The following is a 9,865-nucleotide window of genomic DNA, read 5'->3' as shown; positions in this document are numbered from 1 at the left end:
GTTTCTTCTGGAACCGAAGGACCCTCAACTTCGTGGAGGCTTTTATGTTCATATTTATTAAAACTTGGGCTTCCTTGGTGGTTCAGATGGTAAGGAATCTGCCTACAATACAGGAGACTTGGGTTTGATCCCTGGGTTGGGAAGATCCCTTGGAGAAGGAAATAGGAACCCACTCCAGTATTCTTTCCTCGAGAATCCCACGGACAGGAGTCTGGTGGGCTATAGTCCATGGGGTTGCAAAGAGTTGGACACAACTGAGCAACTAACACTTTTTTATTTAAAACTTAGTCTAACAGCAATCATCAACTGTCTTTTTTCTTTTCTATAAAATGTCTCTCTCAAGAAGAATCCATGTACATGCTTTTCAGTTCAGTTCAGCTGCTCAGTCATGTCCGACTCTTTGCCACCCCATGGACTGCAGCATGCCAGGCTTCCCTGTCCTTCACCAGCTTCTGGAGCTTGCTCAAACTCATGTCCATTGAGTAAGTGATGTCATCCAACTATCTCATCCCCTGTTGTCCCCTTCTTCTCCTGCCTTCAATCTTTCCCAGCACTATGGTATTTTACATGCTTTTATGGAACTGTTTCTCTTGCTGGTCACACAGACATAAAATTGGGCTGTGTGCTCCCATCAGTTCATTGGAGAAGTGGTGTAAATGCCTTATTTATGGCCTGAGAGACTCAAGGTCATTTTCCATGACTTTGGGGACCCCAGAGGGTCGGCCACGCACAGCCCATCCTGCCAGTCAATAGGATGGGGAGAGGAGGGGAGAAGAGAAGACACCATCACAGCAGAGAGGGGAACCCAGGTTCACAGGATTATTCCTTAGCTCATCATTTCAGACTGATTTGCTCTGTATGATTATATCTTAGCCCCTGTGCACCCTAATTTCTCTCAATTTCTCAATGTCATGATTTTTGATCAATAAACAGTGTTTATGTTATTTTGCTGGATAAATGTTGCTTATAGCAAAAGCCAGTGGTGTAGTATAATCTTTTCTCATACTGCTTTATGATTTTCCAGGCCTTTTTACATGGCTTTATTTTTTTCTGCCACACTGTTTTAATCCTAGCCTCATTTTTTTTTTCTGCTTTCCATTATGTCATATGTGTTAGTTCCCTGTGGGTATTGAAACAAAGTCCACAAACCAGGTGGCTTAACACAACAGAAACTTATTCTCTTACAGTTGAGGAGGTCAAAAGTCCAAGATCAAGGTGCTGGCAGCACTGTGCTCCCTCTGTGAAGGCTCTGGGGAGGATCCTTCCTTGCCTCTTGCAGCTTCTGACAGTTGCTGACATTTCTTGGAATTACTTGGCTTGAAGCCACATCACTTCAATCTCTGCCTTTGTGGTCACATGGCATCCTCTCTGTGTCGTTTGTCTCTCCTCTTTTTGTAAGTGTTAGTCATTCAGTACTCCTGCCTGGAAAATCCCATGGACGGAGGAGCCTGGTAGGCTGCAGTCCATGGGGTGGCTAAGAGTCGGGCACAACTGAGCGACTTCACTTTCACTTTTCACTTTCATGCATTGGAGAAGGAAATGGCAACCCACTGCAGTGTTCTTGCCTGGAGAATCCCAGGGACGGGGGAGCCTGGTGGGCTGCCGTCTGTGGGGTCACACAGAGTCGGACACGACTGAAGCGATGCAGCAGCAGCAGCAGTCATTCAGTTTTGTCTGACTCTTTGTGACCCCACAGACTTAAGCCCACCAGGCTTCTCTGTCCATGGGATTCTCCAGGCAAGAATACTGGAGTGGGTTGCCATTCCTTTCTCCAGTGGATCCTCCTGACCCAGGTCTTCTGCACTGCAGGCAAATTTTTTTTTACCATCTGAGCACTTAATTTGATCATATCTGCAAAGACCCTATTTTCAAATAAAGTCACAGTTTCACATACCAGAGGTTAGGACTTACATACATCTCTCTAGGGGACACTGCCCAGCCTCTTGGGTACCCTATCACTCCCCAGAGATTTCCTTCCAGCTCCCCTAGCCTGCTCCATGTTGGGCTAGCTGCTCTCCAGACCTGCTGAAAAGGCCGTCTTTAACTCCCCAACACTGTCCCCATGAGTTGGAGAGACTGTTTTAGGGACCTGTGTCTTCTTTCTTGATTTGTCTCTTCATTTTGTTGAAGTATGTCCTCAAGGAGTATCCTACCAAAGGGTGCACGGGCAGTACATACCTAAAAACAGCTTCAGCCACTCTCACACTTGATGGTTAGTTTGGTCAGTGAACGAATTCTCAGCAAGGATAACTCCTGCCAGCATCTGGAGGAACCTCCCAGCATCTGGAGGAACCTCCCAGCATCTGGAGGAACCTCCCAGCTGCCTTCCAGCATCTCGAGCTGCAGACAGTCCATCCTTGCTTTCTGTGGGTGACTTGTGTTCTGTTTCATGAAAACCTTTCAGGATCTTCTTTCCCCCTTGAAATTCTATAATTCACAATAGTGCATATAATGGAGGTTTATGATTATTGTTCATTTTTTGGACACTCAAGGGGATTCTTGCCACCTGAAAACTCATATTCGTTCAGTTGGAGAAACTCTCCTCTTACATCTCTGACAACTTCCTCACTCCCATTTTCTCTGGTTTCTCTCCCTAAAATTCTTGATCGTCATGCATCTGACCCCTTCTGTGGATCTTCCCTGTCTCCTGTCCTTTCTTAGTTCCTGCCTGCTTTTTCTGCTTTCAGGGAGACTTCTTCATCTTTATCTCTTTATTAACTTCTTGAATTTTCAGTAGTGCTTTTATATGAATATTTTAGAAGATTTTCTTGTGCTCAGTCCTGGTTTGCAGAGGCAGGGTCTCCTCAGGATGTGAATGGCAGGGCTGCTCTATTGTGCTAAGTCTTCCTCCTTCCAGGACTCACCTGTTGCCCTCAGCATCCTTATTTCCCTCTTTATCTTGGTCACTCCTTTATACCACCAGGTGACCCTTAGTTGTCTTCTCTCTCCAAGAAAGAGATGTTCCTTTTTATCTGGGGGGGTGGGCGGCGGTGTACTGACCTCATGTTGGGGGCCTCTAACTCCCAGAATGTAGACAGACTGTGTCCCGAGTTCATTTTGCTTCTGAGACAGCTACCTGCCCCCAGGCCAGGACTGTCATCTCCCTGCTCCCTACAGCCCACCTTGGGAGCTTGGGGTCTAGGGTCTGGGAGTGGAGACCCCTGGCGAGGAGGTGGGTTGTGCCCGAGTCCACTGACTGTCTCCTGTCCCTTGGGGCTGTGCCCTGGGTTCCCGTAACACTTTGGCGAAATTGGACAAACCTCCCCACAGCACAGGAGGCCAAAACTAGTGAGGATTTTCAAAACACTAGGACATGTCAGGAAGAAGAAAGAGCAGGATGAGTCTGCAGCTGAGGAACACTCAAGCAGGTCCCTCTTCCAGGGAGCCAGGCAGGCTGCACATAAATACATGCTGAGCACAGGGAGGAAGGAGTCGCTCTCTTGGCCAGCCCTGCCCTGCGCTGACCCTTGCAGACCCTCCTCCCCACCTCTTAGTGTGAGCAGGTCCTCCCTCAGCTCCTCCTCCACCTGCGGTGGCTCCACCCCTGGGCTGCTGCCCCCTGCCCGCCTGCTGACAGGGGCTGCGTCCTGTGTGTCTCCCGAGGCCGTCCACTCCCCTCCTCCTCCCCCCCGGCCCCCCCTCCACCCAGACCCCCTGGGCTCCCGCACAACCACTCATGCATCAGATGCTCCCGGAAGCTCACCCTCCCTCCGGCTAACGTCCTGCAGGTGTTGTCTGCACCTGCTTCTGTTCCCAGAGCCCCGCTGTTTAAGGGGTTTCCCTGGAGGAGGGGAGTGGTCGGCCACTGCAGGAGGTCAGAGACTTTGTCCTGTCTGCCTCCTGTGCCCCCAGGCTGGTGTGGAGCAGCCCTCAGAAGACACCCCAGAGGGATAGGTGGGCAGTGGTTTGCTCACCAGGGTGAGCTGGCCATCCTGGAAGGGGCAGGAGGCCAGGCGGTTCTGCCTTTGAGATGGACCCAGGATGGAGGTAGGGGAGGTAGGGAGGGGCCTCTCCCCTTCCCAGGCTGAGAGAAAGCGTGGCCCCTCATCCTTTGACAGGTATTCATGGTGATGGCTATGGAACAGGCACTCTTCTAGGCAATGGGGTCTCGGAGTGGAGAAGACAGAGTCTCGGAGCTTGGGCCTGAGGCCAGTGCAGAGCCAATGGCCCTGGGTGCTATGGGGAGAGTAAGTGGGCCTCTCTGAGCCCAAACAACTCAAGTGAGGGAGATGTGCCTGAGACCCCTGAGGAGTGGAAGCAGCTGGGGCAAAGACCCCGAGGCAGGTGCCCTCTGCTTGCTGAAGGCCCTGTGGGGAGGGGGGAAGGATGAAGATCAGGGCTGCAACTGCGGTGGTTTGGGTTTTCAAGGCGTGTTCCCTGGCCCCTCAGACCCCCTGTCCACATCACAGCTTATCAGGTCCCCCAGGCTCCTGATGCCCAAAGGGCATAAAAAGACCCACCTGTCCTTCTGGGAGCCTAGAAATCATTTCTGAGAATCAAGTGAAAGGAAATTAGAACAAGTTGGACCATAAAGAAGGCTGAGTACTAAAGAACTGAGGCTTTTGAACTGTGGTTTTGGAGAAAACTCTTCCTTTGACTGCAAGGAGATCAAACCAGTCCATCCTAAAGGAAATCAGTCCTGAATATTCATTGGAAGCTGAAGCTCCAGTACTTTGGCCACCTGATATGAGCTGACTCATTGGAAAAGACCCTGATGCTGGGAAAGATTAAAGGCAGGAGGAGAAGGGGATGACAGAGGATGAGATGGTTGGATGGCATCACCAACTCAATGAACATGAGTTTGAACAAGCTCCAGGAGATGGTGAAGGACAGGGAAGCTTGGTGTGCTGCAGTCCATGGGGTCACAGAGTCGGATACGACTGAGCGACTGAACAACGACATTCAGAGACAAGGGGCAAGGACTTCTCTGGGGTTCCTAGATGTTCTCTCTTACTGCCTCTGAGCACTTCCACACACTATAAAATCAGATAACTGCTGGCTTAGTTGGTAAAGAATCTGCCTGCAATGCAGGAGACCTGCGTTTGATCTCTGGGTCAGGAAGATCCCCTGGAGGAGGGCTTGGCAACCCACTCCAGTATTCTTGTCTGGAGAATCCCATAGATGGAGGAGCCTGGTGGGCTAAATTCCATGGGGTTGTACAGAGCTGGACACGACTGAAGCGACTTAGCAGGCACACATGCTATGTGCCACCACTGGGGTCCTTCTGAGAGAAAGGAAAGGAGATTTGACACCCATGAACACAGAGGAGGAAGCCACGGGGAGGTGGAAGCAGAGACTGGAGTATTTACAGGACAAGGGATGCCAGGGATTACTGGTAACCATGGTAACCATCAGATGCTGGAAGAGGGGAGGAGCCTTCAGGAGGAATTGACCACGTGACACCTTTACAGGACTCTGGTCTCTGGAACCAAGAGAGAGGAAGCCTCCGCTATTTAAGCTGCTGATCTTGCCCCGGAGAAACACCAGCGACCAGTCAGAGCCAATCGACTTCCCTCAGCCACACCTGTGAACCATCCAGGTCTATTCTCTTTCACTCCCTGTAAACTGATGCTTTTTCACCTTCCTCTGAATTGGCTGGAACATCTTACCAGCTCCCTCACTAAACTGAGTTCAATAAAATTTTTAACATGTATTCATTTTTTATCTGCTCAAGAGTCCTGATTTTACCTCTTTTTGAGGATTATCTTCTCACATGAGTGATTTTAGGATGGCAAAATAGAAGCTTCTGGTTGTAAAATGAATCTCTTGGCTGTTCTCCTGAGCATCTGCCCCATGATACCCTTGCGATTGAAGAAAATAAAAAGCTAAGAAAAAGTGGCTTGAACCCTAGAAGGCACATCAGCTTTGGAACCAGAAGGACAGGACCCCCAAGCAGGTCTGCTAGGGTCTGGTGAGGGTCCGAATGTGGGGCCCTGAGGAGGAAACACATGAGAGCCTCAGGAACCAGCTGGGACAGGCATCATGAGCTGGCTTGGTGGGACGGGCTGGCCTCCTGACCAGGCAACCTGGCAGGTGAGTTTAGGGAGGGGGGTCCTCGGGCTGCACCAGCGTGAGGGCTGACGGCAGGTCTGTGTTCCCGGCCAGAACCCAGAGGCTCTGTGTCCCCTGAGCTGCCTCTGTGGCAGCATGGGGCCGCTGCAGCTGGTCAGCCCAGACCAAGCAGGCCACAGCTGCCTCCAACCACTTCCACCTGCACACTCTCGCCTGGCCGCATCTGCTCCCCTCCTTCTGCCCCACCCACCCACGTGCCAGCTCCCTAGCCCAGGCTGTTGAAATCCATAAAGGCATGGACAACAATAAAGGCGGTAATCGTAACTCCAGTGGATGTCGGTGGCAGGCTGGGCTCAGGATGGCTCTGTGGGTCATGAGGACCTGCAGGTGACCTCTGCCCGCTCCTGAGGCTGGCTCTGTTCTGGGCTCGCCCCACTCACGCCCCAGCTGCAGGCCTGGGGACTTGGCTGTCCAGCACAGCACCCCGGGCACCAGGCTCTGAGCACCCCACCGGAGAAGAGAACGGTCCTCTCGCTCCACCACCGCCTGCAGATGGCTACCCAAGCGTGAATGCGTCACCCTTGTTTCCGGGTCCTCCCGAGCGTGAACGCGCACCTGCTCTTGCCCTAGGTTTTTCTGGAGGGGTTTTCCAAAGCGGATGGCGACCTCACCTGCCAGGCAGGGAGGCGGGGGATGGAGTGACACAGCACCCCCTCTGCTCCCTCTCTTCCTTCTTCTCCCACGCCTTCATTCACTGCGTGCCTGTCCCCGACCACGTCACTGGATCGGGGAGGCGGTGTGTCTGCTCCACGCAGGGAGCAACCAGCATCACCCCCACCAGGGGCCCGACCACTGACTCGGACCCTCGGGGGCAGGCGGCTCAGACATGGTCGTTATCGGGGGCTGTGGCTCTATCTGTCGACACCAGAGTTCTCCCCTGGTGTGACTTTGACCTGCAACGTCTGCAGACATTTTGGGATGTCACCGCCAGGCCGGCACTGCTGGTGAGCTATGCGCAGGGTCAGGATGCCCCTCGGCACCCCGCAAGGCCCAGGACAGAGTGACACGGCCCCAGAGGTCCAGGCTGTCGGGTGTGAGGCCTGCTCAGGACAAGAGCTTGCTGAATTCCTCAGACTGGGTCTGTCTTGTGTCTGTTGCCCAGTCTGTGCCGTGATGGCCCGGTAGCATGTCCCCTCCAGGGCTCCGCTGTTCTCTCTTTGCAACCCCCACTGTGGGCCTGCTGTCTGAGTGTGCCTCCTCCTCCCCTGCAGACACAGCTCCCAGCCCCTCTGAGGGCCTCCTGCCCTCCCTCCTGAGATGCACAGCCTCCAAGGAGGCCACAGAGGGCAAAGGTGTCAGCGCCCCCGTCATCGGGTGCAGCCCAGATTGGTCAGAGCTCCACAGGGGCACCAGCCCTGGGTGACCACAGGGCCCAAATGGCTGTTCTTCCTCCCATCATGTCAGACCCCACTGGAGCCATGGGGAAGGCTCTGATGGGAGGTGGGGCCTGAGAGCTGAGTGGGCAAGGGGACAGAGCCCTGCAGGTTTGGGATGGGGGCTCATAGGGCTTCCCAGGTGGTCCAGTGGTAAAGAGTTCACCTGCAGTGAAGGAGATGCAGGGAACTCGAGTCCGTTCCCTGGGTTGGGAAGATCCCCTGGAGGAAGGCACGGCAACCCGCTCCAGCATTCTTGCCTGGAGAACCCCATGGATGGGGGCGGCGTCTGGTGAGCTACAGTTCATGGGGTCGAAAAAGAGCTGGACACAACTGAAGGGACTTAGCAGGCATGCTCATAGTTGTGTGGCTGGAAGATGTGTGAAGTTGGGCCTGGGAGGCAGGGATGAAGGCCCGGGCTCGGGGGCTGACCTGGACCGAGTCCCTTAAGGACGTTTATCCACACATCCCTCCCATCTGCTCCCATGGGTGCAAATCCCCTGGGCCCATGGGGGAACTGTTCTGAAGGGGTCATCCTGGGCTCCTTATTCTGAATCTTGCTTTCTCATGGGCCTCCAGATCAGAGGGTAAAGGTCTAGGCTGTCCTTCACTATGGAGCTGGGCCCTGTGGCTAGGGTTAGGACCGCAGAGCAAGCAGAGCCCTGGGGGGATGTCAGGACCGCAGAGCAGGGCCTAGGTGTGGGGGTCAGGGCCACAGAGCAGGGCCCTGAGGGGGATAAGAACTGCGGAGCAGGACCACACTACTTTCACATGGACATCTGAGGTGACCACTGGGACTTCTGAAAGCCAGGGGCACACTTTGGGTCACTTCCAGGCTTTTCTTTCCCTGAAGCACAGGGGCATCAGCCATGTCATGAGTCACCCCCTGGGAGCAGAGTCTAGAAGAAGGTTCCCCAAGCTCCTGAGCGGCCTGGAGAGCCTCAGAGCTCCCTCCTCCCTCCACCCCCATCACTGACTCAGAGCTGTGCTAACAGCCCGCCCCCGTCAGCAGTTGTTAACCAGGTTAACCCTAACCCTCTCGGAGGCAGCGGGCAGGCCTCTCCAGGGCTAGAGACCTGAGATCTGAGACACTTCCAGCGGCGGGCCAGGGTGTCAGGAGAGGGCAGGCACCCTGCTCACCCTGCAGCACACTCGGGACACTTATGCAACCCTCACCCTACCCACTAGTGCTGGAATTCCCAAGACTTGGAGCCCCTGCAGACAGATCGTGCTGGGGTGGGGCAACAACACGCGGTGGGGATGGTCGGGCAATGTGATGTGCCCAGTCTGATGACCGGATGACACAGGACCCTGCCTGTCCCTACAGGGACAGCCCTCCGTGGGTTCAGAGACAGGACAGGAACTGGGAGCACGGAGAGGGGGGGCAGGAGTGTTCGCCACATCCATGACTGAGCATCCCCATCAGCACGAACCAATTCCTCAAAAGAAACTCGCCAGCCTCCAAACAAGACCCAACATCCTTTATCTTGGGGAAGGGGTCAGTGGGGCCCCTGCTATCCCCTGGGCAAGAGTAGCCCCAGGGCTGCTGCCCACCTCTCCAGTCCCCTCTCCACAGGCCTCGCCAACCACCATGGGAAGAACATCCCTGGTTTCTCCATCAGCCTGGGTCACCCCTTTAGGAGATGATTGATAACCGTTACCTCTCAGGGGGTCACTGCTCCTCGGTGGGGGACGTGAGTGTCAGGGGGCCCAGAATGAGTGAATGAGTGATGGAGACAGAGGATAGGTTTGGACACACGTCAACCCCTCCAAAACCTCTACAGAACGTGAAGACAGGGTCCCCCCAACCCCCCTCCTCTTATTCCCCCATCATCGTGTTCAACTGATTTCTGTGTGTCTCACCTGTGACCTGATGCCTGCCAGTTCCCAACCCCCACCTGGCTCTCTGTGAGCACACCCCTCCTGGGGGTGGGGGCGGAATCAGTGACCGCTGGATGGACAAGTAAGTGAACGGAACCAGTGCCTGCCTGGCGTGCACAGCGCTGCAGGGGACCAGCTGCCCGAGAAGGGAAATGTCTGGGATCGCAGACCCCACCAGACAGACGTGGGACCTCAGCTGAGAAACCTCAGTGTTAAAAATAGAGGCCGTTAAAAAAAGTGTTTTTAACGAACGGATGGAAATTCCCTTTATCGAAAGGAGCTGCTGCATAGCAAGCCACAAAAGTGATGTCCAGGGGCTGAGGACTATTTCTTGAGCAAAGAACGCCATCTCTGGGGACTTCCCGGGGAGAGGCTGTGAGAAAGGGTCTGTGTTCAGATGGGGTCCTATGACAAGCAGTCACTCAACAGTCATTAACAAAGCAAAGACACCAACATTTGTTCCCAGATTTGGGGAATAAATGATGGATTCCTCGCCCAGGACTGTTACTTAGGGCAAGTGCCCTTGGCCGGCTTGTACT

This window comes from Oryx dammah, unplaced genomic scaffold (genome assembly GCF_014754425.2).
Source record: "Oryx dammah isolate SB20612 unplaced genomic scaffold, SCBI_Odam_1.1 HiC_scaffold_2, whole genome shotgun sequence".
Lineage (NCBI taxonomy): Eukaryota > Metazoa > Chordata > Mammalia > Artiodactyla > Bovidae > Oryx > Oryx dammah.
The sequence above is the reverse complement of the archived record's forward strand: the minus strand, read 5'-3'. Positions refer to the sequence as shown.